Raw genomic sequence first — 26,753 nt, 5'->3', positions numbered from 1 at the left:
CGAGGACCTGCGAGGCCGTGGTGACGGTGGCTGAGCTGAGCGCGGGCTGGAGGGTTCAGAGCGGCTGCGCAGTGGCTGCGAGCGCTGAGTTAGAGCTCCCCGCGAACGCCGCAATCAGCTATGTCCTGGAATAAGAGCCAAGACCTGCCACCAAAGGTACCGGTGCTTCCATGTTGCAGGGCTGGATTAACCCATAATAATCATCATCACAGGCAGTCCCTCGAAATCGAGGACTTGCTTCCTTTCTAAAAGTGAGTTCTTAGGTGGTTGTACAGTCTAATACTAGAACCACAGTCCCTGTCACAGATGGGACAGATAGTCCTTGAGGGTGGGACTGATTTGCCACACGCTCTGCACTTAATTTCTGCATGCTCTCGGCGTTGAGACTCGAGGTTCTCAGCACTCTCCCAGATGTACTTCCTCTACTTAGGGCTCAGTCCCACACCTCACGGACTATTCCTGCTCCATCTGTGCGGGACTCGAGGTTCGTCTTAGCACTGTCACCCATATGAACTCACTACTTAGAAGGAAGCAAGTCCTCGTTTCGAGGACTGCCTGTGATGATGATTATTATGGGTAATCCAGAAACATGTCCCTGCAACCGCGGCGTTCGCGCTCAATGAGGCTCGCAGCCACTGCGCAGCCGCTGAACCCTCCAGCCCGCGCTCAGCTCAGCGTGCATCTGGCCTCCCAGGGGATTTGCAGGATCTTGAGGAGACATCGTTGATGGTACTTCTCCAGCGATTTGAGGTGTCTACTGTATATGGTCCACTGCTCTGAACCATACAGGAGGGTGAGTATCACTGCTGCCCTGCAGACCATAAGCTTGGTGCCAGATTTGAGGGCCTGATCTTCGAACACTCAGGTGGCCGAAGGCTGCGCTGGCACACTGGAGGCGGTGTTGAACCTCGTCGTCGATGCCTGCCCTTGCTGATAATAGGCTCCCGAGGTATGGAAAATGGTCCATGTTGTCCAGGGCCGCTCCTTGGATCTTGATGACTCGGGGAGGACAGTGCTGTGTGGCAGGGTCAGGTTGGTGGAGGACCTTTGGGATACGGATGTTTAGTGTAAGGCCTATGCTTTTGTACGCCTCGATGAAGATGTCGACAGTGACTTGGAGTTCAGCCTCTGAATGTGCGCAGATGCAAGCGTCGTCTGCGTACTGTAGTTCGATGACAGAGGGTGGGATGGTCTTGGGTTAGGCCTGAAGGCGACGACGGTTGAACAGGTTCCCACTGGTTCTGTAGTTTAGATCCACTCCATCGGGGTGCCTGTTGAGTGTGAGGTGGAGCATTGCAGCGAGGAAGATCGAGAAGAGGGTTGGCGCGATGACGCAGCCCTGCTTGACCTCGGTCCAGACGTTGATTGGGTCTGTGTTGGATCCGTTGGTTAGGATCACGGCTTGTATGCCATCGTGGAGCAGGCAGAGGATGGCGACAAACTTTTGGGGGCAGCCGAAACGCAGGACGACGCTCCATAGTCCCTCGCGGTTAAGTGTCAAAAGCCTTTGTGAGGTAAAAGAAGGCCACGTACAAGGGTTGATGCTGTTCTCTGCATTTCTGTTGCAGTTGTCGCGCCGTAAAGATTATGTCCATTGTACCCCATAGTGGACGAATCCGCACTGTGACTCCTCAGCCACAGGGAAGATGGTTGAGGAGGATTTGAGCGATGACTTTCCCAGTGGGTGACAACAGGGAGATTCCTCTATAGTTGCCACAGTCGGACGTGTCTCATTTTTTAAAGATGGTCATGGTTACTGCATCTCTCAGATCTTCCGGCATGCTCTCCTTGTTATGTATGGACAAAGAGTCAGACTGAACACTGTGAGCTGAAAGTAAAATGTGACCGTAGTCTTTTATGGAATCCATTGGGACTCCAGGGGATGAGCTCTCTGGTGTCTGTACAGTGTAAATACAAGTTTACATATATAACAACACTCCCTGCCAAAGTCAGTAGTGTAACTATTTACAACGTGAGTTGATCTGGGGCCCTTCTTGCCCTGGTTGATCGTCTTGGTGCGAAAGCTGGTATTGTTGAATCATTTGTTGGGCCCTCGCTGGGCTGCTGTGCAGCTGGCCTTGCTGGGCTGCCTGGTGTGTTGGGTCCTGATGGGCTGCTGTGGATGATGGGTTCTGCTTCGTGGTCAACCGTGGTGCCGGTTGCCACTGGTATATATGTTGGGGGATCAAAAAAGGTAGGGTCCAAGTTGGGTTGCTCAGGATAGTCCGTGAATCTGAATTTGACTTGGTCCAAGTGTTTCCGGTGAGTGAGTCCATTTGAAAGTTTGACCCGAAATACCCTGTTCCCCTCTTTGGCCACGACAGTGCCGGGAAGCCACTTGGGACCTTGTCCATAATTCAGTACAAATACAGGATCATTGATTTCAATCTCGCATGACACATTTGCGCTATCATGGTATGCACTTTGTTGAAGCCGCCTGCTCTATACCTGTTCATGTAAATCAGGGTGAACTAACGAGAGCCTTGTCTGAAGTGCTCTTTTCATGACCAGTTCAGCAGGTGAGATCCCAGTGAGTGAGTGGGGTCTCGTGTGGTAGCTAAGCAGGACTCGGGATAGGCAAGTCTGCAGTGAGCCTTCACTTACCCTCTTCACGCATTGCTTGATGGTTTGCACTGCTCTCTATGCCTGGCCATTGGCTGCTGGTTTAAACGGGGCAGATGTGACATGTTTGATCCCGTTACGGGTCATGAATTCTTTGAACTCAGCACTGGTAAAACAAGGCCCGTTTTCGCACAATAGGACATAGGGTAAGCTGTGGGTGGCAAACATGGCCCGCAGGCTTTCAGTAGTGGCAGCGGACGTGCTAGCCGACATTATCTCACATTCAATCCACTTGGAGTACGCGTCTACAACCACAAGGAACATTTTACCCAAGAACGGGCCTGCATAGTCGACGTGTATCCTAGACCACGGTTTGGAGGGCCAAGACCATAAACTTAGCGGGGCCTCCCTGGGTACATTACTTAACTGCGATCATCTATTACATGTGTGAACGCAGGACTCTTAAGTCCGCATCGATACCGGGCCACCACACGTGGGATCTGGCTATCGCTTTCATCATTACGATGCCTGGATGGGTACTGTGGAGGTCATTGATGAAGGTGTCTCTGCCCTTCTTGGGGACCACTAGTCGATTGCCCCATAGAAGGCAGTCAGCTTGTATAGACATTTCATCTTTGCGCCTCTGGAACGGCTTTATCGCTTCCTGCATTTCCACTGGGACACTGGACCAGCTCCCGTGAAGCACACAGCTTTTGACTAGAGATAATAAGGGGTCCTGGCTTGTCCAGGTTTTGATCTGCAGGGCAGTGATGGGTGATTGCTCACTTCAAAGGCTTCCATAACCATGGCTAGATCTGCGGGCTGCGCCATTTCCACCCCCGTGGTGGGCAATGGCAGACTACTGAGAGCATCGGCGCAGTTTTCTGTGCCTGGCCTGTGGCGGGCGGCGTAGTTGTATGCAGACAATGTGAGCACCCATCTCTGGATGCGGGCCGATGTGTTGCTATTTATCCCTTTACTCGGAAAACAGGGATATAAAGTGGCTTTTAGTCAGTTTCCAATTCGAATTTTAGTCCAAACAGGTACTGATGCATTTTCTTTACCCTGAACACACACACACTAATGACTCTTTCTCAATCATGCTGTAGGCCCTCTCGGCCTTAGACAAGCTCCTGGAGGCATAGGCGACAGGTTGCAACTTCCCCGCAACGTTAGTTTGTAGTAATACACACCAGACTCCATATGACGATGCATCACATGCTAGCACAAGTCTTTTACACGGGTTATACAATACAAGCAGCTTGTTGGAGCATAAAATGTTTCTGGCTTTCTCAAAAGCGATTACTTGTTTTTTTCCCCATACGCAGTTCTCACCTTTACGCAATAATACATGTAGGGGCTCTAAAAGGGTGCTTAACCTCGGTAGGAAGTTACCAAAATAGTTGAGGAGTCCCAGGAACGATCGCAGATCCGTGACGTTCTGTGGCCTGGGCGCGTTCCTGATAGCCTCTGTCTTGGCGTCTGTGGGCCGAATGCCCTCCGCCGCGATCTTTCTCCCCAAAAACACCCTTCTGTTGCCATGAAGACGCATTTCGACCTCTTCAGCCGCAGCCCTACGTGATCCAATCGCTTGAGGACCTCCTCCAGGTTTTGTAGGTGCTCGACGATGTCCCGACCCGTGACCAATATGTCATCCTGAAAAACCACCGTGCGTGGTACCGACTTGAGTTGGCTCTCCATGTTTCTCTGGAAGATCGCTGCAGCCGACCAAATTCTGTGGAAGATGAACAGTGCCTTGTGCGTGTTGATGCAGGTGAGGCCCTTCGAAGACTCCTCCAGCTCCTGCGTCATGTAGGCCGAAGTCAGGTTGAGCTTGGTGAACGTCTTGCCTCCTGCCAGTGTCGCAAATAGGTCGTCTGTCTTAGGTAGCGGGTATTGGTCCTGTAGCGAGAAAGGATTAATAGTTACTTTAAAATTGCCGCAAATCCTGACCGTGCCATCACTTTTGAGTACTGGAACAATCGGGCTGGCCCACTCGCTGAATTCCACTGGGGAGATGATACCCTCGTGTTGCAGCCTGTCCAGCTCGATTTCCACTCTCTCCCTCATCATGTGAGGTACCGCTTGCGCCTTGTGGTGAATGGGTCATGCCTCTGGGACCAAGTGGATCCGCACCTTCGCCCCGGAAAAGTTTCCAATGCCTGGCTCAAAAAGGGAAGGAAATTTGTTAAGAACCTAGATACATGAGGCCTCATCGACATGTGATAGCGCTCGGATGTCATCCAAGTTCGAGGATTTTGCCCAGCCAGCTCCTTCCAAGCAGTGTGGGGCCATCGCCCAGGACAATCCAGAGTGGCAGTTCGCGCACCGTGCCTCCATAGGTGACCTTGACCATGGCGCTGCCCAGGACAGTGATGAGCTCTTTGGTGTACGTTCTCAGTTTCGTGTGGATGGGGCTCAGGGCTGGTCTGAGTGCCTTGTTGCATCATAGTCTCTGAAACATCTTTTTACTCATGATGGATTGGCTACGCCATGGCTATGGGTAAGACATTCAATTTTACATTTAGCATTATAGGTGGACATTTCGTCGAAAATGTGTGCACCCCGTGTACTTCAGCATCTGCCTCCTCTCTCTGAGGCTCGAAATTGCTTTGATCCACCATGGACTGATCTTTCTCTGCCACGTGGTGGTTAGTAGGTTATGCAGAGCTGCAAGCTCGTTGGAGGTGCCGCATTGTTCCACAGCTCTTGTAAACATATCCTTTGAAGTGGCATGAATAGGCTGAATGGAAGCCTCCACAACGCCAACAAGGTGTGAATTGCCTTGCATTCATCATTTGTTGTGGACTCTGAGTCATCTGGATCACATGAGGCCTGCTGGCAGTTGCAGACTCGTGGTTTCTGCCCTGTCCATTTCTGCTCGCAAACACAGTTCCAGTTAATTTATGAACATTGCTAGCACTTGTGTGCTGAGAGATTTGTTTCGTGTTATCACTGGTGGACATAAACGCCTGTGCTATCGCAATGGCTTTGCTGAGGGTCGGTGTCTCTACAGTCAAAAGTTTTCGTAGGATGGTCTCGTGGCCAATGCCCAATACAAAAAAGTCTCTGAGCATTTGCTCCAGGTAGCCATCAAACTCACATTGTCCTGCAAATCGCCTTAGCTCGGCGACGTAGCTCGCCACTTCCTGACCTTCAGATCGCTGGCATATGTAGAACCGATACCTTGCCATCAGCACGCTCTCCCTCGGGTTAAGATGCTCCCGAACCAGTGTACACAGCTCCTCATACGGCATATCTGTGGGTTTCACTGGAGCCAGAAGATTCTTCATGAGGCTGTAGGTTGGTGCCCCGCAGACCGTGAGGAGGACCGCTCTCCTTTTTGCAGCGCTTCCTTCTCCGTCCAGCTCGTTGGCTACAAAGTACTGGTCTAGCCATTCGACATAGGCTTCCCAGTCCTCACCCTCCGAGAACCTCTCCAGGATGCCCATAGTTTGCTGCATCTTTGTGTTGGATTCGTATACTCATCGCTAGTTATTGTGTTCCTAACACAGATGAGACTGCACACAGGGAGGTTAAAGTAACAGTGACCTCAGTCTTTATTAAGACACTCCAGAGTGAGGAACCGGCCTTAGGGGCCGGCTTATATACAGTGCTCCCAAGGGATGCTGGGATCCCTTGGGACTTCAGGGGATGCACTCCCTGGTGGTGGAACATGGGAGTGCATGCTTTACAGATACATAACACTAGTACCAAACGCTTACATGGATCATAGAACAGAAGCAATTTGTTTGAGCATAACAATTTTCTCACTTTTACAAAGGCATTTTCTTGGTTTTTGCCCCAAACCCATTCGTTGCCTTTTCATAGTAAGACATGCAGTGGTTCTAACAGTGTGCTAAGACCCGGTAAGAAGTTACCAAAGTAGTTCAGGAGTTCCAGAAACGACCGCTGCTCCGTCACGTTCTGTGGCCTCGGTGCGTTCTCGATTGCCTCTGTCTTCACGTTGGTGGGCCTGATGCCGTCCGCCACAATCCTCCTTCCCAAGAACTCCACTTCAGGTGCCAGGAAAACGCACTTCGAGCGTTTTAACCTGAGCCACACGTGGTTGAGTCGACTAAGAACCTCCTCCAGGTGCTGCAGATGATTGACTGTGTTCCGACCTGTGACCAAGATGTCAACCTGGAAGACCACAGTGTGCGGGAGCGACTTCAGTAAGCTTTTTATGTTTCTCTGGAATATTGCCGCCGCCGATCGGATTCCAAACGGGTATCTGTTATAATCAAAAAGACCTTTGTGCATGTTGATGCAGGTGAGGGCCTTCGATGATTCCTCCAGTTCCTGCATCATGTAGGCTGAAGTTAGATCCAGCTTCGTGAACGCCTTTCCTCCCGCCAGCATTGCAAAGAGGTCGTCGGCCTTTGGTAGTGGGTATTGGTCCTGCAGTGTGAAATGATTGATAGTTACTTTGTAATCACCACAGATTATGACGGTGCCGTCTGCCTTGAGGACTGGGACAATAGGACTGGCCCACTTGTTGAACTCGATTGGTGAAATGATGCCCTCTTTTTGCAGCTGGTCTAGCTCGATCTCTACTCTTTCTCTTATCATGTACGGTACTGCTCTCGCCTTATGATGGACAGGTCGCGCCCCTGGAATTACGTGGATCTGCACTTTTGCTCCTTGGAATTTCCCGATGCCTGGTTCGAACAGCGAAGGAAATTTGTTTAAGACCTGGGCACACGAAGTGTCATCAGCACTCAGACCTTGTCCCCGTTCCAGCGTATCTTTCCCAGCCAGCTCCTTCCGAGCAGCGTGGGACCATCGCCCGGTACCACCCAGAGTGGTTGCTTGTGCACCGCTCCATCATAGGAGACCTTTACGGTGGCACTGCCGATTACAGGAATCAGTTCTTTTGTGTAAGTTCTTAGTTTCGTGCGAACTGGAGTTAAGACTGGCCTTGAGGTCTTGTTGCACCACAATCTTTCGGAAGTCTTTTTGCCAATGATGGACTGGCTCGCACCCGTGTCCAGCTCCATTGATACCAGGAGTCCATTTAGTTCAACATTCAGCATTATCGGGGGACAATTCGTGGTGAATGTATGCATCCCTTGTACTTCTGCCTCCTCGGTCCGAGGCTCTGGTTCATCGTGATCCTCCGTGGATCTGTCCTCCTCTGCAATATGGTGGTTTGCAGGTTTAACAGGATTTGCAGCTCGCCTGCACACTCGTTGGAGGTGTCCCATTGTTCCATAGCCCTTGCAAACGTACCCTTTGAATCGGCATGAATGGAAATGACGATCACCCCTGCAGCGCCAACAAGGTGTTAATGGCCTTGCATTCATCACCCTTGATGGTGGACTCTGAGACATCTGCGGACGTGCAACTGCAGGTAGTGTGACCTGCCCTGTACGTTACGATTCGAAAACAACATCACTTTGTTCACAGTACTTGTAGCAGCACTTGTATGCTGAGAGATTTGCTTCGTATTGTCACTGGTAGCAATGAACGCCTGGGCTATCGCTATGGCCTTACTCAAGGTTGGGGTCACTACAGTCAAAAGCTTGCGAAGTATGGTTTCGTGGCCAATGCCAAGTACGAAAAAGTTTCTGAGCATGTGCTCCAAATGTCCTTCCAATTTGCAATGTCCTGCAAAGCGTCTTAGCTCGGCAACATAACTCGCCACTTCCTGGCCTTCAGACCTTTTGTAGGTGTAGAACCGGTACCTCGCCATCAGAATGCTTTCCTTCAGGTTCAAATGCTCTCGGAGCAGTGTGCACAAATTGTCATACGATTTCTCTCTGGGTTTCGCTGGAGTGAGCAGATTCTTCATGAGGCCATACGTTGGTGCCCCACAGGCAGTGAGGAGGATCGCCCTTCGTTTGGCAGCGTTCTCTTCCCCATCTAGCTCGTTGACCACAAAGTATTGGTCGAGTCGCACCACGAAAGTTTCCCAATCATCTCCCTCCGAGAATTTCTCCAGGATGTCACTGTTCTCTGTATCTGTGGGTTCACTATCTGTATCTCGTCGCCAGTTGTTATGTATGAAGAAAGAGTCAGACTGAACACTGTGAGCTCAAAGTAAAGTGTGACCGTAGTCTTTTATTACAGGTCTCCAGAGTGCCTCTCCAACCTGTGAAGCCTCCTTAAATACCTGTGGTCCCAAGGGATTATGGGATCCCTTGGGACTCCAGGGGATAAGATGCAGATGGTTAATATGCATGCGCAATGTAGCTGTGATTGCTTCACAAATTCAAACTTTCAGCATAATTATCAAGATAATTGTTAGAGTGAGATTTGTATATTCAAAAACAATGGGACTGATTACAAACCTGTTTAAACATATTGGGGGATTTTCTCCAGATACTTTATGTGCTAAAGAGCCTCCAAGGTGGTCAATATGGGGTCTTCAGCTGCAATGCCAGTTTAGCACACCTTTAGTGCAAGACGATACCTTGGTAAAGGAGTTGAGGCACGTGCTAGGAACGGCTGCCCCAAGATTGTCAAGACTCATTGTCAATTAAATTGACTGAGTCATGTATGTATGCTTGGGATTACTAGCCACCAGGTGGCACCAGTGTCATTGGGCTGTATGCATGTGTGTGCGGCCCAGGTATAAAAGGCAAGCCATCATGTAATGTAATCACTTCGGGGCCCTAATAAAGCAGAGCCAGGTTTGTACCTGTGTTAGTTTACAGCATTCAGTCTATCGAGTTATTACATATATGACATTTGGCGACGAGGTAACTTAAGAACCTTCGCATGCAAAAATGAACACTATTGGAATTCTGGAGAGATTCGTGGAGGGAGAGGACTGGACAGATTTTGTAGCTCGCCTGGACCAGTACTTCGTGGCCAACAAAATGGAGGAACTTACTGACGCAGTTAGACGCAGGGCGGTCTTCCTCACTGCGGTCCGAGAATCTATGGACTCATAAAGAATCTTCTCTCGCCTGCAAGTCCAACGGACAAGAACTATGAGGAATTGTGTGCTCTGGTACGTGACCATCTCAAACCAGAAGAAGGCATCATCATCTCACGCTATCGTTTCTACACGCACGTTCGTTCTGACGGCCAGGATATGTCGGAATTCGTTGCTGACCTAAAACGTCTAGCTGGACCGTGTAAGTTCGAAAATGCGTTTGGAGACATGCTGTGGGACTTCTTTGTAATCGGCATCAACCACGAGGTGATCCTGCGTAAGCTACTGGCGGCGGAGACGCTGGATTTGAGCAAGGTCATCACGATTGCCCAGGTATGCATAACGACGGACAAAACCTTATAGCAGATATCGAAAAATCGGAACTTGACAAGTACTGTAAACAAGATTTTATTGTCGTTTGGCAGATCTGTATGTGACAGGGCCTACTCGACTGCGAATGCAAAACCTGTGGCTGCCCAAAGTCCGCCAAGGGGAATGAATCCGATTTCACCGTGTTGGCGTTGTGGGGGCAAGCATCAGCCTCATCAGTGTCGGTTTAAACAGTACATTTGTAAAGGCTGTTCGAGACTGGGGCATCTCCAGCGCATGTGTCCGCAACTGAACAAGCGTGCTGCGACACACCACGTGGAGGATGATAGCCAGTATAGCGCGGATCCGGATATGCAATCCGAGATACCAGAGGAGAAAGTGTGTGGACTGTATTCATTCCTAACAAAGAGCCAACCGATAATGATTCATGTGAAACTTAATGGTGTGCCGGTACCGATGGAATTGGACACAGTGCGAGTCAATCAATAATGAGCCAGAGGACATTTGACAAGCTGTGGGATACTAAGGGCTGTGAGGTCTAAGCTGAGTCCAGTCAATGCCAAGTTGCGCACGTAGACTAAAGAACTCATAACAGTGATTGGCAGTGCAGTAGTCAAGATGTCGTATGATGGTGCGGTTCATGATTTACCGTTATGGATTGTTCCAGGCAATGGTACAATGCTGTTCGGCAGGAATTAGCTACAAAAAATCAAATGGAATTGGAACGATATCAAAGCGTTGTCATCGGAGGATGATACTCCATGTGCTCAAGTGTTGAGCAAGTTCCTCTCGCTGTTTGAACCAGCCATTGGCAATTTCACGGGAGCCAAGGTGCAGATCCACTTGGACTCGGATGCAAGACCCGTCCATCATAAAGTTCTGGAGGTTCCGTACATGATGAGGGAGAAGGTCGAAATCAAACTGGACAGACTCCAGCGTGAAGGGGTCATATCACTGGTCGAATTTAATGAATCGGCCAGCCCCATTGTTCCTGTGCTGAAGAGTGATGGCACTGTCAGGATTTGTGGAGACTACAAGGTTACGATCAACCGAGTTTCGAAACAGGATCAATACCCATTACCGAAGGCTGATGACCTGTTTGCAACGCTAGCCGGGGGGAAGTCGTTCACTAAACTGGATCTGACATCGGCCTACATGACACAGGAGCTGGTCGAGACGTCGAAGAAACTTACGTGCATCAACACTCATGAAGGACTGTTTATCTACAACAGATGTCCTTTCGGAATTCGCTCGGCTGCAGCTATATTTCAGAGGAACATGGAGAGTCTACTGAAGTCCATCCTTAGAACCGTCGTGTTCCAAGGTGACATCCTGGTCACAGGTTGTGACACTGCCAAACATCTGAACAACCTGGAAGAGGTTCTACATTGTCTGGACAAAGTGCAACTCAGACTGAAACGTTCGAAGTGCGTCTTCATGACACCAGAAGTCGAATTCCTGGGGAGGAAAATTGCTACTGACGGCATCATGCTTACGGACTCAAAAACCAAGGCCATCAAAAATGGACCCAAGCCTCAAAATGTGACGAAGCTGCGTTCGTTCCTCGATCTACTCAACTACTTTAGTCATTTCCTACCTAGATTGAGCACTTCATTAGAGCCACTACACTTGCTGTTAAGAAAAAGTGACAACTGGGTTTGGGTTGCGTCTCAAGATAGAGCTTTTGAGAAAGCTACTAATCTGCTTTGCTCTAACAAGCTGATGGTACATTATGATCCGTGTAAGCGTCTAGTATTGGCCTGCGATGCTTCGTCATATGGAGTTAGTTGCATGCTCCAACAAGCTGACGAGTCGGGTAAACTACAACCTGTTGTGTATGCTTCTAAAAGTTTGTCAAAGGCAGAAAGAGCCTACAGCATGGTAGAAAAGGAAGCATTAGCCTGTGTGTATGGGTTAAAAAGATGCATCAGTACCTGTTTGGTCTTTGGTTTGGACTGGAACCAGATCACAAGCCACTCATTTCATTATTTTCGGAAAACAAAGGTATCAATACCAATGCATTGTCCCTCATCCAGAGTGAGCGCTGACATTATCTGCCTATGATTATGTCATTCACCATAGACCTGGCACCGAGAATTGTGCCGATGCACTGAGCTGTCTGCCGTTGCCCACACTGGAGGTGGAGATGCCACAACCTGCAGACCTACTATTAGTTATGGATGCTTTTGACAGTGAAGGAACCCCTGTCATGGCTCAACAAGTTAAGACCTGGACCAGCCAGGACCCGATATCAGTTGTGAAAAGTTGTGTCCTTAGTGGTGATTGGTCTATCATACCCAAGCAAATGGGTGATGAGACCAAACCTTACAACCGTCGCAAAGACGAACTATCCATTCAGTCAAATTGTTTACTGTGGGGTAATCGTGTTGTTATGCTTAAGAAAGGCAGAGAGAAATTTGTACATGATCTACATAGCACTCATCCCGGTATTGTCATGATGAAAGCCATTGCCAGGTCTCATGTATGGTGGCCTGGAATTGACTCTGATCTGAAATCATGTGTGCACCAATACAACACTTTCATGCAGCTAAGTAAAGCATCAGCGGAATCGCCGCTGAGTCTGTAGTCATGGCCATGGTCCAGGATCCACATCGACTTTGCAGATCCCTTCCTGAGAAAGATGTTTTCAGTTGTGGTGGATGCATATTCCAAGTGGATAGAGTGTATAATCATCTCATCCAGTACATCCACAGCTACCATTGAGAGCCTTCGTGTCATGTTTGCCACTCATGGTCTGCCCGACATCGTTGTAAGCGACAATGGACCTTGCTTCACTTGTCTGGAGTTTCAATAGTTCATGAAACTCAATGGTATCAAACATGTGATGTCAGCACCATTTAAACCCGCATCTAATGGTCAAGCAGTGCATGCTGTTCAAACCATCAAGCAGAGTATGAAATGTGTAACTCAAGGTTCACTGCAGACTCGCTTGTCATGCATATTGCTTAGTTACAGGACAAGACCCCACACGCTTACCGGTGTCCCCCCTGCTGAACTATTGATGAAGAGAGGTCTCAAGACCAAGCTCTCTCTTGTCCACCCTGACTTGAACGATCATGTTGAATACAGACGTCAAAGTCAGCAGTGGTATCATGATCACGCTGCTGTGTCACGCGACATTTCTGTTAACGATCCTGTGTATGTACTAAATTATGGTTAAGGTCCCAAGTGGATCGCCGGTACTGTTACGGCCAAGGAAGGTAACAGAGTATTTATCGTTAAGCTCAAGAATGGGCACAGATGCAGGAAACATGTTGATCAGATAAAGCTATGGCACACGGAAGAACCGGAACAGTCTGAGGAAGACACAATCAGTGACCAACCAACCCACCCTCAGTCATCAGAGGACTCGACTGTGATCAATGAATCTGGACTTTCAATTCCTGACATAGTCATTGCCACTCCCATCAGATCGGATACCCAGCCCCCAGTCATAACAGACTCAGAATGCTCGCCCAAGGCTGGAGATGAACTGAGACAATCAACTCGGGTGCAGAAAGCCCCAGACAGTCTCAATTTGCAAAAAGACTATTACTAATATCTTAAAGGGGGATATTGTCATGTATGTATGCTTGGATACTTATAGACTGGTCAGCCTGACCTCAGTAGTGGGTAAAATGATGGAATCAATTTATTAAGGATGTCATAGCAGTGCATCTGGAAAATGGTGACATGATAGGTCCAAGTCAGCATGGATTTGTGAAAGGGAAATCATGCTTGACAAATCTTCTGGAATTTTTTGAGGATGTTTCCAGTAAAGTGGACAAAGGAGAACCAGTTGATGTGGTATATTTGGACTTTCAGAAGGCTTTCGACAAGGTCCCACACAAGAGATTAATGTGCAAAGTTAAAGCACATGGGATTGGGGGTAGTGTGCTGACGTGGATTGAGAACTGGTTGTCAGACAGGAAGCAAAGAGTAGGAGTAAATGGGTACTTTTCAGAATGGCAGGCAGTGACTAGTGGGGTGCCGCAAGGTTCTGTGCTGGGGCCCCAGCTGTTTACATTGTACATTAATGATTTAGACGAGGGGATTAAATGCAGTATCTCCAAATTTGCGGATGACACTAAGTTGGGTGGCAGTGTGAGCTGCAAGGAGGATGCTATGAGGCTGCAGAGTGACTTGGATAGGTTAGGTGAGTGGGCAAATGCATGGCAGATGAAGTATAATGTAGATAAATGTGAGGTTATCCACTTTGGTGGTAAAAACAGAGAGACAGACTATTATCTGAATGGTGACAGATTAGGAAAAGGGAAGGTGCAACGAGACCTGGGTGTCATGGTACATCAGTCATTGAAGGTTAGCATGCAGGTACAGCAGGCGGTTAAGAAAGCAAATGGAATGTTGGCCTTCATAGCGAGGGGATTTGAATACAGGGGCAGGGAGGTGTTGCTACAGTTGTACAGAGCCTTGGTGAGGCCACACCTGGAGTATTGTGTACAGTTTTGGTCTCCTAACTTGAGGAAGGACATTCTTGCTATTGAGGGAGTGCAGCGAAGATTCACCAGACTGATTCCCGGGATAGCGGGACTGACCTATCAAGAAAGGCTGGATCAACTGGGCTTGTATTCACTGGAGTTCAGAAGAATGAGAGGGGACCTCATGGAAACGTTTAAAATTCTGACGGGTTTAGACAGGTTAGATGCAGGAAGAATGTTCCCAATGTTGGGGAAGTCCAGAACCAGGGGTCACAGTCTGAGGATAAGGGGTAAGCCATTTAGGACCGAGATGAGGAGAAACTTCTTCACCCAGAGAGTGGTGAACCTGTGGAATTCTCTACCACAGAAAGTAGTTGAGGCCAATTCACTAAATATATTCAAAAGGGAGTTAGATGAAGTCCTTACTACTCGGGGGATCAAGGGTTATGGCGAGAAAGCAGGAAGGGGGTACTGAAGTTTCATGTTCAGCCATGAACTCATTGAATGGCGGTGCAGGCTAGAAGGGCTGAATGGCCTGCTCCTGCACCTATTTTCTATGTTTCTATGTTTCTATGGAGTTACTAGCCACCAGGTGGCGCCACTGTCTGAAATCATTGGGCTGTATGTACATGTGTGCGGCCCAGGTATAAAAGGCAAGCCATCATGTAATATAATTATTTTGAGCCCTAATAAAGCAGAGCCAGGTTTGTACCTGTGTTAGTTTACAGTATTCAGTCTATTGAGTTATTACATACATAACAGACTGCTAGCACACTATTTTGCTGGTTAGCGCTGCAATTGATGACCTCTCCTAACAGTGACCAGCTGAACAGAAGTAAAGACGTTGTTGCTGAGGATTTTGAGCGCTACTCAAAGCCATGCTTAGCTTTCACTGTTCAATTGCTGCTGGAGATCGACTGACTAGACTGTGTTTGAAGAGAATTTAGAATCATAGAATGGTTACAGCACAGAAGAAAGCCATTCAGCCCCGTCCCGGCTCTCTGCAAGAGCACCTCAGCTAGTCCCACTACCCCACCATTTCCTCATAACCCTGCAATTTTTTTTTAAATTTCAGGTACTTATCCAACTCCCTTTTGAAAGCAGTGCTTGAGACTCCCTCCTCCACCCTTTCAGGCAGTGCACTCCAGATCCTAACCACTCACTGTGTAAAAAAGTTTTTTCTTATGTCACCTTTGGTTCTTTTGCCAATCACCTTAAATCTATGTCCTCTGGTTCTCGACCCTTCTGCCAATGGGAACAGTTTCTCTCGATCTACTCTGTCCAGATCCCTCATGATTTTGAACACATCTATCAAATCTCCTCTCGCTCTTCTCTGCTCAAAGGAGAACCACCTCAGCTTCTCCAGTCTAACCACGTAACTGAAATCTCTCATCCCTGTATTCATTCTGGTAAATCTTTTCTGCACCCTCTCCAAGGCCTTCACATCCTTCCCAAAGTGCAGTGTCCAGAATTGGACACAATACTCCAGTTGAGGCAGAACCAGTGTTTTATGGAGTTTCATCATAATTTCCATGCTTTTGTACTCTATACCTCATGAAGCCCAGGATCCCGTAAGCTTTTTGTAACCGCTTTCTCAACCTACCTTGCCACCTTCGACAATTTGTGCACATATACCCCTGTTCATGCACCCCCTTTAGGATTGTACCCTTTAGTTTATATTTCCTCTCCGCATTCTTTTGACAAAACTGTTTCACTTCACATTTTCGGCGTTAAATTTCATCTACGTGTCCACCCATTCCACCAGCCCGTCAATCTCCTCTTGAAGTCTATCACTATCCTCCTCACTGTTCACTATACTTCCAAGTTTTGTGTCATCTGTAAATTTTGAAATTGTCATTAATATATATCAAGAAAAGTAGTGGTCCTAGTACTGACCCCTGGGGAACGCCACTGTATGCTTTCTTCCAGTCCAAAAAACAACCATTCACCACTACTCTCTGTTTCCTGTCACTTAGCCAATTTTGTAACTATATTGCCACTGTCCCTATTTATGCCATGGGCTTCAACTTTGCTGGCAAGCCTATTGGACCAAAAATTGCTGTCGGAGGCTTCCCATAGCGGATGCCTCTGACAGAAATATTTTTAACAAAAATACCTGGTGGTCCCGGAGGAATGTAGACTTGCGTTCTGAGGCCTAGCTGTGCAGTCCAACATAGGGGCCCATGTATTCCAGCAGTGTATGTGCAGCCTGGGATCAGGTGAGCCGGCCAATGAAAATGGTGTATCTCCATTCACAGTAATGGTGGTCACCATTTCTATGAATGGGGATACACCTCCAAAAATACAAACATTTTAAATAAATAAGAAAAACACTTAACATATTTAAAATTAATTGAAATTGAAATTGAATGTTTCAGACACATATTTATTTTTTTGAATTTTTGAAAAAATAGGGATAAAAAATAAACTTACTTGAATTGACAGGATTGTTAATCTGAAAATTATCGATAAAATGCAATTGTTCTACTTTTTAAAACTCTTATGCTGTTAAAAGCAGGCCTTACGCTTGCTTTTATCAGGTGTAAAAGTTTGAAGGACATTTGCTGGGCAAGAGTTGGGCAAATAGCCCAAATCTCCGCCCGCGAAAGCCCTTCTCCTGGGGATGCATTGGAACTGTCAAAAGAAATTGACAGTTCACAAGTACTGGATTTCGGCCCATGCGCGTTGCGTACTGAGAACAGGCGCTTGCACGGGTTCATGCGCACATCATATGCACCCGTAAAGAGCACGATTTTTGGCCCATTATGTGGCACTTTGTCGAATGCCTTTTGGAAATCCATGTACACATTGTAAACCGCATTGCCCTCATCAACCTCATCAAAATACTCGATCAAGTTGGTTAAACATGATTTGCCTTTAACAAATCTGTGCTGACTTTCCTTAATTAATCCGCACTTGTCCAAGTGATTTTAAATTTTGTTTCTAAAAGCTTCCCCATTATCGATGTTAAACTGACCAGCTTTTAATTGCTGGGTTTATCCTTACACCCTTTTTTGAACACGGGTGTAACATTTGCAATTCTCCAGTCCTCTGGCACCACCCCTGTTTCTAAGGAGGATTGAAAGATTATGGCCACTACCTTTTGAGACACATTGGGAGACTGTCTGGAGCACTTTGTTAAGACTTCACCAACACTTTGTCAACATTTTTCCTGGACATTCTCTGAGGACTTCACCTGAAGAGAGTGAGTACTGTGCTACTCTACCTTATTGGAGATCTGATAGAAGTCACCAGGAGAAAGAGAGTGCTTGATTGTAGGTGTCTTGCTAGGGGTCCGCCTTGGTTTGGAGGAGGAGTGGGAGGAGGAGATGAGGCCAGACTGAGCTGAACCAGATTCTGCTGGAGAGAGGGACAGGTGGGTGAGGTGGGCTCCAGATTCATTCTGACTTCTGCATTCTCCACAATCTGCCAATCATGAGCGACCAGCCGTTACTACCAGCAATTGTGCCAGAGGATCAAGCTGAGCAGCCTCAGGAGGAAGATGAAGATAGAAATGAAGATGAAGAAGATGGGGACCAGGGGGCACCTGAGGGTTACAGGTAGATGTCCCACACCTGGGAAGGACGTTCGCTGCCATCTAATTGAACACTGCTTTTCAGACATGTCCTCCAACATCAGACTTCAGAGCACTCGTGTCACATACTTTATCTTTCACAAATGTGGCTCCATCAGAAAATCCATCATCTGCACTTAATCCTTTCAACCCCCTCCCCATGAAGATCACAATAAAAAAGACCACCAATTCCATCAATATCCAATTACCATAATTATTCTTTATCTACAGAAAAAACAAACAATGAACACATGATGCAACCAACAGCACTTACAAATCTTAAACTATTCATCTTGGTGCTTACCCTTAGTGGCTATTGTTATGTATGAATAAAGAGTCTGACTAGATACTGTGAGCTCAAAGTAAAGTGTGACCTTAGTCTTTTAGTGCAGGTCTCCAGTGTGCCTCTCCAGCCTGTGAGGCCTCCTTAAGTACCAGTGCTCCCAAGGAATTGTGGGATCCCTTGGGACTCCATGGGATGAGCCCTCTGGTGGCTACACAAGTTATATACAGGTTTACACATATATAACAACCCCCCCCCCAAGTCAATAGTGTAACTATTTACAAGGTGAGTCGATCTGGGGCCTTTCTTTCCCTGATTGATCATAGAAACATAGAAATGTTTAAAAATTTAAGATCACCTTGGTGCAAATGCTGATTTTGGTGAATCATTTGTTGGGCCCTCGCTGAGCTGCTGTGCAGCTGGCCTTGCTGGGCTGCCTGGTGTGGTGAGTCCTGCTGGGCTGGTGCGGTTGATGGGTTCTGCTTTGTGGTCAACCGCGGTGTAAGTTGCCACTGGTGTGTATGTTGGGGGTGGGGGGTCAAAAAAGGTAGGGTGCAATGTGGGTTGCTCAGGATAGTCCGTAAATCTGAGTTTGATTTGGTCCAAATGTATCCGGTGGGTGAGTCCATTTGAAAGTGTGACCCGAAGCACCCTACTCCCCTCTTTGGCCACAACAGTGCCGGGAAGCCACTTGGGATCTTGTCCATAGTTCAACACAAATACAGGATCATTGATTTCAATTTCGCGTGACACATTTACGCCATCATGATATGTACTTTGTTGAAGCCGCTTGCTCTCTACCTGTTCATGTAGATCAGGGTGGACTAACGAGAGCCTTGTCTTAAGTGCTCTTTTCATGAGCAGCGGGTGGAATCACAGTGAGCGAGTGGGGTCTCGTGCGGTAGCTAAGCAGGACTCGGGATAGGCGAGTCTGCAGTGAGCCTTCAGTTACCCTCTTCAAGCTCTGCTTGATGGTTTGCACTGCTCTCTCTGCCTGACCATTGGATGCTGGTTTGAATGGGGCAGATGTAACATGTTTGATCCCATTACGGGTCATGAACTCTTTGAACTCGGCACTGGTGAAACATAGCCCGTTGTCGCTCACAAGGACATCAGGCAGGCCGTGCATGGCAAACGTGGCCTGCAGGCTTTCAGTGGTGGCAGCGGACGTGCTTGCCGACATTATCTCATATTCAATCCATTTGGAGTACGTATCTATAACCATTAGGAAAATTTTACCCAAAAACGGGCCTGCATAGTCGATGTGGACCCTGGACCACGGTTTGGAGGGCCAAGACCATAAACTTAGTGGTGCCTCCCGGGTGCATTACTTAACTGCGAGCATGTGTTACATCTGTGCACGCAGGACTCTTAAGTCCGCATCGAAACCGGGCCATCACACGTGGGATCTGGCTATCATTTTCATCATTACAATGCCTGGGTGAGTACTGTAGAGATCACTGATGAAAGTGTCTCTGCCCTTCTTGGGGACCACTACCCATTTGCCCCACAGAAGGCAGTCTGCCTGTATAGACATTTCATCTTTGCGCCGCTGGTACGGCTTTATCTCTTCCTGCATTTCCACTGGGACACTGGATCAGCTCACAATGATGCTCACAATTTTTTTACTAGGGACAGTAAGGGGTCCTGGCTCATCCAGGTTCTAATCTTTCGGGCTGTGACGGGTGATTGTTCACTCGAATGCTTCCATAACCATGACTAAATCTGCGGGCTATGCCATTTCCATCCTCGTAGTGGGCAATAGCAGCCTACTGAGAGCATCGGCACAGTTTTCTGTGCCTGGACTGTGGCGGATGGCGTAGTTGTATGCGGACAACATGAGCGCCCATCTCTGGATGCGGGCTGATGCATTCGTATTTATCCCCTTACTTTTGGAAAAAAGGGATATCAGTGGCTTATGGTCAGTTTCCAATTCAGATTTGAGCCCAAACAGATATTGATGCATTTTCTTTACCTCATAAACACACGCTAACGCTTCTTTTTCAATCATGCTGTAGGCTCTCTCAGCCTTAGGCAGACTTCTGGATGCATAAGCAACCGGTTGCAATTTCCCAGATTCATTAGCTTGTTGCAATATACACCTGACTCCTTACATCGACGCATCACATGCTAGTACCAAACGCTTACATGGATCATACAACACAAGTAATTTGTTTGAACATAATAATATTCTAGCTTTTACAAAGGCATTTTCTTGGCTTTTGACCCATCCCATTCGTCTTCTTTACACAGTAAGGCGTGCTGTGGTTCTAACAGTGTGCTGAGACCCGGTAAGAAGATACCAAAGTAGTTCAGGAGTCCTAGAAACGACAGCAGATCCATCACATTCTGTGGCCTCGGTGCGTTTTTGATTGCCTCTGTCTTCGAATCGGTGGGCCTGATGCCATCCGCCGCGATTCTTCTCCCCAGGAGCTCCACTTCAGGCAGCAGGAAAACGCACTTCGAGTATTTTGACCTGAGCCCCACGCGGATGAGTCGACCAAGAACCACCTCCAGGTTCTGCAGATGCTCGACTGTGCCCTGACCTGTAACCAAGATGTCGTCCTGGACCGACTTCAGTATGCTTTCCATGTTTCTCTGGAATATCGCTGCGGCTGTTCGAATTCCAAACGGGTATTTGTTATAGATGAAGAGACCTTTGTGCTGATGCATGTGAGGCCCTTTGATGATTCCTCCAGCTCCTGCGTCATGTAGGCCGAGGTCGTCCAGCTTTGTGAATGTCTTTCTTCCCGCCAGCGTAGCAAAAAGGTCGTCAGTCATTGGTAGTGGGTATTGATCCTGCAGGGAGAAACGATTGATAGTTCCTTTGTAATCACCACAGATTCTGACGGTGCCGTCTCCCTTGAGGAGTGGAACAATCGGACTGGCCCACTCGTTGAATTCGATCGGCGAAATGATGCTCTCTTGTTGCAGCCGGTCTCTATCCCTTTCTCTCATCATGTACGGTACTGCTCTTGCCTTGTGATGGATGGGTCGCGTCCCCGGAATTAGGTGGATCTGCACTTTTGCTCCTTGGAACTTTCCGATGCCTGGTTTGAACAGCGAAGGGAACTTGTTGAAGACCTGGGCACATGAAGTGTCGTCAGCGGACGAGAGCGCTCGGACGTTGCAGTTCCAGCGTATCTTTCCTAGCCAGCTCCTGCTGAGCAGCGTGGGACCATTGCCCGGTACCACCAAGAGTGGTAGCTTGTGCACCGCTCCATCAAAGGAGACCTTTACAGTAGCACTGCCGATTACGGGAATCAGTTCCTTTGTGTAAGCTCTCAGTTTCGTGCGAATGGGAGTCAAGACTGGCCTTGAGGCCTTGCTGCACCACAATTTTTCGAAAGTCTTTTTGCTCATAATGGACTGGTTTGCGCCCGTGTCCAGCTCCATTGACACCAGGAGCCCATTTAATTCACCCGTCAGCATTATCGGGGAACGTTTTGTGGTGAATGTGTGCACCCCATAGACCTCTGCCTCTTCGGTCTGAGGCTCTGGTTCGTCATGATCCACTGTGGATCTGTCCTCCCCTGCAACATGGTTTACAGGATTACCAAGCTTTGCAGCTCACCTGCACATATGTTGGAGGTGTCCCATTGTTCCACAGCCCTTGCAAATGTACCCTTTGAAGCGGCATGAATGGAAACAATGATCATCTCCGCTGCGCCAACAAGGTGTTAATGGCCTTGCATTCATCACCCTTGATGGTGGACTCTCAGACATCTGCGGATGTGCAGCTCCAGGGCCTGCCCTCTACTTTGCAATATGAAAACAACATCACTTTGTTCACAGTACTTGTAGCAGCACTCGTGTGCTGAGAGATTTGCTTAGTATTGTCACTGGTGGCAATGAACGCCTGGGCTATCGCTATGGCTTTACTCAAGGTTGGGGTCTCTACAGTCAAAAATTTGCGAAGTATCACTTCATGGCCAATGCCAAGTATGAAAAAGTCACTGAGCATGTGTTCCAAATGTCCTTCAAATTTGCAATGTCCTGCAAGGCGTCTTAGCTCGGCGACATAACTCGCCACTTCTTGGCCTTCAGACCTTTTGTAGGTGTAGAACCGGTACCTCGCCATCAGAACGCTTTCCTTCAGATTCAAATGCTCCCGGACCAGTGTGCACAAATCATCATACGATTTCTCTGTAGGTTTCGCTGGAGCAAGCAGATTTTTCATGAGGCCATACGTTGGTGCCCCGCAGATGGTGAGGAGAATCGCCTTTCATTTGGCAGCATTCGCTTCTCCTTCCAGCTTGTTGGCCACGAAGTATTGGTCGAGTCGCTCCACGAAGGTTTCCCAATCACCTCCCTCCGAAAATTTCCCCAGGATACCCACTGTTCTCTGCATCGTTGGGTTCGTCATCTGTATCTCGTCATCAGTTGTTATGTATGAATAAAGAGTCTGACTAGATACTGTGAGCTCAAAGTAAAGTGTGACCTTAGTCTTTTGTTGCAGGTCTCCAGAGTGCCTCTCCAGCCTGTGAGGCCTCCTAAAGTACCAGTGCTCTCAAGGGATTGTGGGATCCCTTGGGACTCCAGGGGATGAGCCCTCTGGTGGCTGCACAAGGTATATACCGGTTTACACATATATAACAGCTATTGTATAAGTTCTCTTGCCTACTCTGGTGCTTCTATGAAGTGCAGCAGGAGTGGCAGCAGTACGCAAGGTGGATGGCTGCTGAGATTCTGAACAGGGCAGTTCAGATGTCCTCCTGTGACGTCCTCGAAATGCTATGGGCCATGATGGCCCCATCTCAGACTGCACCATCTCAGTATGGGCTACAGTAGTCTGGGCCACCTGGCTGACAGGCAACTGCAAAGGCAATGGTGGAGCGGCAGGGGAGGGAGCTGGAATGCTGCAATCTGGAGAGAGGCCAGTAGGTTCCTGCTACATGATTCCCACACCATTACCTCGGGATGTCTATTCAGCCAGCCTAATGATCTGTTGGAGCACAGATCTCTGGGCATTGGCGATGCTCTGTAAACCCCTTTCAGTCAAGGAGCCCAGAGCCACCATGGTAGTTACCTGAGTTTCCATTGCAGCAGTTTGGCGTTCCATGCAAGCTGCAGTGGAAGCTGTGACCTCAGTTATCAGACACTGCATAATGTCAGGCGCTGGCTGCAATTATCTAGTCTCTCCACACTGGGGAGAATGGGTTCCAGGCTCTGCGTCAAGCTTGAGTGCTAAACAGTAGGTGTCTGTTTTAGTGCCTCCAGGCACACTTAAATCATGGTCATTATTAATTAGCCCCAAAATTGCAGGCTTAAAACCAGACTTTCAAACAGGCATGTCTTATTAGCATAGTACCACTTAGCACCTGTTTTCATCATTTCCCTGAAATAACCCCCAGGGACTTGTGTTTAATTTTCAGAGTGATATTTATCAAAATTGGAACGCCTTTTAAGCCAAAGTGAATGACACTCCCTCCAAACGAGTGAGTCTGTGTGGCATGATTCAGTGAGTGAAGACGTCCTGAACGCCACCTGACTTAATGTTAGAGACCACTGATTCTGTCATGGAACCTGTGGACTAGGAATACAAAAAATACCAAAAACAAAATAAAACTGATCTTCACAAACTCATAAGTTGAAGCAATAACAATTAAATAATCAAATTGAGGGGTTCAGATGGTAGTAATTGCAAGGAATTAATATGATTGCCTACTAATTATTCCTTTCTTTCCACCTATAAAGGGAGAGAAAGACAATATACATTCAGGGAAATTCTGATTTTATATTAGAAATAAAGGCTGTTCTTGTGAACTTTCTACCCAAAAGGGTATGACCAGTATTGTATTTTTTGTTTTGTATGCCTTCTGGGTGTACATCTTTTTTCCCTCATAATGCTCTAAATGGTCATGCATTTAACAAGTTGGGGAATGCTGTATTACTTAAAATAAAATAAAAACTCAATTAGATAGTTCAGGTTTCCTGAAGTCACTGCTGGGGAAATCCTTTCAAGAAATGCAGCCCCTGTCCCTCCCTTTATCCACCAAAACCAGATTCTAAGGTGCAATGACATTGGGCCAAGGGCCTGGTCACAGAGTGGGGGGAGGTTGGTAGGAGTAGTGAGGAATTGTATTTCTTAAAAGGCCTTCTTCGCTAAAAGAAAGCTTGTATTATTCAAAATATTTCCAATAATAGATTTTGTGAGTTGTTTAGCCATCTGTGCCAAACCTGAGTTGTTCTTGATTGGATAAAGAAAGAAATTGTATTTTCGTAATGCCTTTCACAACCTTAAGATGTCCCAAAGTGATTCACAGCCAATGAAGTACTTTTGAAGTGTAGGAAAACTCGGCAGTCAATTTGCACACAGCAAGGTTCCACAAATAGCAATGAGATAAATGCCCAGATAATCTGTTTTAATGACTACACCTTGGCCAGGACACCAGGAAGACTCCTCTACATGTCTCCGAATAGTGCTGTGGAATCTTTTACATTCACCTGAGAGAGCAGACAGGGCCTATGTTTAGAGGCCTAGAAATTCCCTACCTTACCGCCGTCCGCTTGCACCATATTTCTGCAAATATTGGCAGCAGCCTTGTTTCTAGTGCAGGATACCATTTTGGTGAGGTCCATAGCGCTGCGTGCCAGCGCTTGTTCTCTCAAATTCAAACGAGCAGATCGTGATGTCAATCGGTGTGCAACTCCTGATTTGACGTGCGACTGCTATTTTCAATGTCGCCGCATGCCATAACACCCTCTCGAAACCATGCACAGAAGAACATGTGTATAGCAGCACTGCAGAGACGCTGTCAGCGCTTCTAATAGGGCCATACATTTTTCAGGTCAGTTTGGATTGTTTCTTTTATATTTTATTGAAGTCGTGTCTTGATGCAATACATTTACAAAGTGTTAAAGTATTTCATTGGCTGTAAAGTGCTTTGAGACATCTGCTGGTCATGAAAGGTGCAATATAAATGCGAGTCTTTCTTTTACAGGGAGTGCTGCTGGACGCTTGCAAGACTTTGGATGTTAAAGGAAGGCCTCTGAGAAGACAGAAAAAGCTGGAAATACTCAGCAGGTCAGGCAGCTGTGGCGAGAGGAACAGAGTTCACGTTTTAGATTGAGATACTCCTTGACCTACTGAGTATTTCCAGCATTATCTGCTTTTATTTCAGATTTCCAGCATTCTCTGAGGAGACCACTTGCTTACAGTTCCGGGGGGGCACATGGAGATGAAGCAGAGGCAAGCAAAGGGGACAAGCTGCTCGCAGAGGGAAGAGGAAGAAGCAGAAGAGGAGGTAACGAAGGAATGATGCAACCCAGACAGCTCCTTTCTGGCCAAGATATCTGGGATCAAATCATCCACCTGCAGTACCAGTGAACACAACCTCAAATCCCTTTTCAACATTTGTCCCACACCTTACCTTCCCTCTGTTACTGACCATCACAGCATCCTCTAGGCCACAATGCTGAAATAAAAGCCGACAAGAAGCAAACTTTCTAATCCAACCTTATCCATATATGCATCCAATATGACGTTAAGAAATCAACATATTCACCCTTGTACATTCCCTTAGTGACTGTCTTGCATGTCCCTTTGCTTATTCTAGTGATGTCATGCAATGGATGCAGCATGGCTGGTGGAAGGCTGCTGACTTTCACTGGGGGTCATTGCAAATGGTCTGGCAGGATGACCTGGAGGAGCTGGTGGCTGGGAGTTTAAAATCGACTGACTGTTTCTTCTTTTTCACTCTCATTTCCCTTTTCTAGGTCAATGACTGGTTGGGCAGGCTGGATTTCTTGGGTGTTGTGTCCTTACACTACAGAAAATCAACACGAGGCACATACTGGAGACAAGGTCACTCTGTGACCTGTACCTTTATTCACAGGACCAAGAAGTGATGACCCTGCATGGGACCTCCCTTTATATACCTGGATGACCAGGTGAGGAGTGTCTCCCACAAGTTCACCCCCTGTGGTCAAGGTGTGCATTTCTCAGGTGTATAGTGTACAGTGTTGTTACATAAAGGTTACAGTTATGTGAGGTTACAAACATGACATCCTCTCCCCCCAACGTCTTTGAGTCAAAGATTGAGTCTTTCAGACGGTCAATGCTCTCTCGTGGAGCGCCGCAGTTGGGGCTCTGGTTGTTGAGCCTTGGCATGCGTCTTTGTCACCTGTGGTGATTCCGGCTCATCCGGGCTGACTGCAGGGACTGTGCATGCTGCTGACGGTTCTTGTTGCTCGTTCACTGGCAGTGGTGTGGACAGCATCTTATGATTTTCATCAGGTTCCTTAGTGTCCATGCTGAACCTTTTTTTCACTTGGTCCAATTACAGTACCTTCGACTCACTTGGGCCCCACAGCGTGATTAAGAACAAATATAGGGTCATCGATTTCTATCCATCTCCCCTTTGAGTTGCGGTTGTGGCACTTATTTTGGGACTGGCGCTTGCCCTCAACAATGTCTGACAAGACTGGATGAATGAAGGACAGCCGAGTTTTTAGTGTACGTTTCATGAGTAGTTCTGCTGGCGGGACTCCCGTGAGCGAGTGCGGTCGGGACCTATAGGCTAGCAGGAGGCACGATAGACGGTATTGAAGTATTGAAGGGAGAGTCCTTGAATCCGGAGCATGCCTTGCTTTATGATTTGGACCGGACGTTCCGCCTGGCCATTGGAAGCCAACTTGAACGGCGCTGTCCTGACATGTTTGATGCCATTACCCGACATG

The 26,753-nt window shown here is 47.6% G+C and overlaps 1 long non-coding RNA gene across 1 annotated transcript; it reads left to right on the top strand.

The window, feature by feature from the left end:
- Nucleotides 1-62: 62 nt before the first annotated feature.
- On the top strand, nucleotides 63-25,962 carry LOC139266839 (uncharacterized). The gene is made up of 3 exons (XR_011593785.1): nucleotides 63-156; nucleotides 25,016-25,098; nucleotides 25,196-25,962. It is a non-coding gene; the product is annotated as an uncharacterized lncRNA (long non-coding RNA).
- Nucleotides 25,963-26,753: the final 791 nt, after the last annotated feature.

Source organism: Pristiophorus japonicus, chromosome 1, assembly GCF_044704955.1.
Source record: "Pristiophorus japonicus isolate sPriJap1 chromosome 1, sPriJap1.hap1, whole genome shotgun sequence".
Taxonomy (NCBI): domain Eukaryota; kingdom Metazoa; phylum Chordata; class Chondrichthyes; family Pristiophoridae; genus Pristiophorus; species Pristiophorus japonicus.
This window is presented reverse-complemented; position numbering and strand designations above follow the sequence as displayed.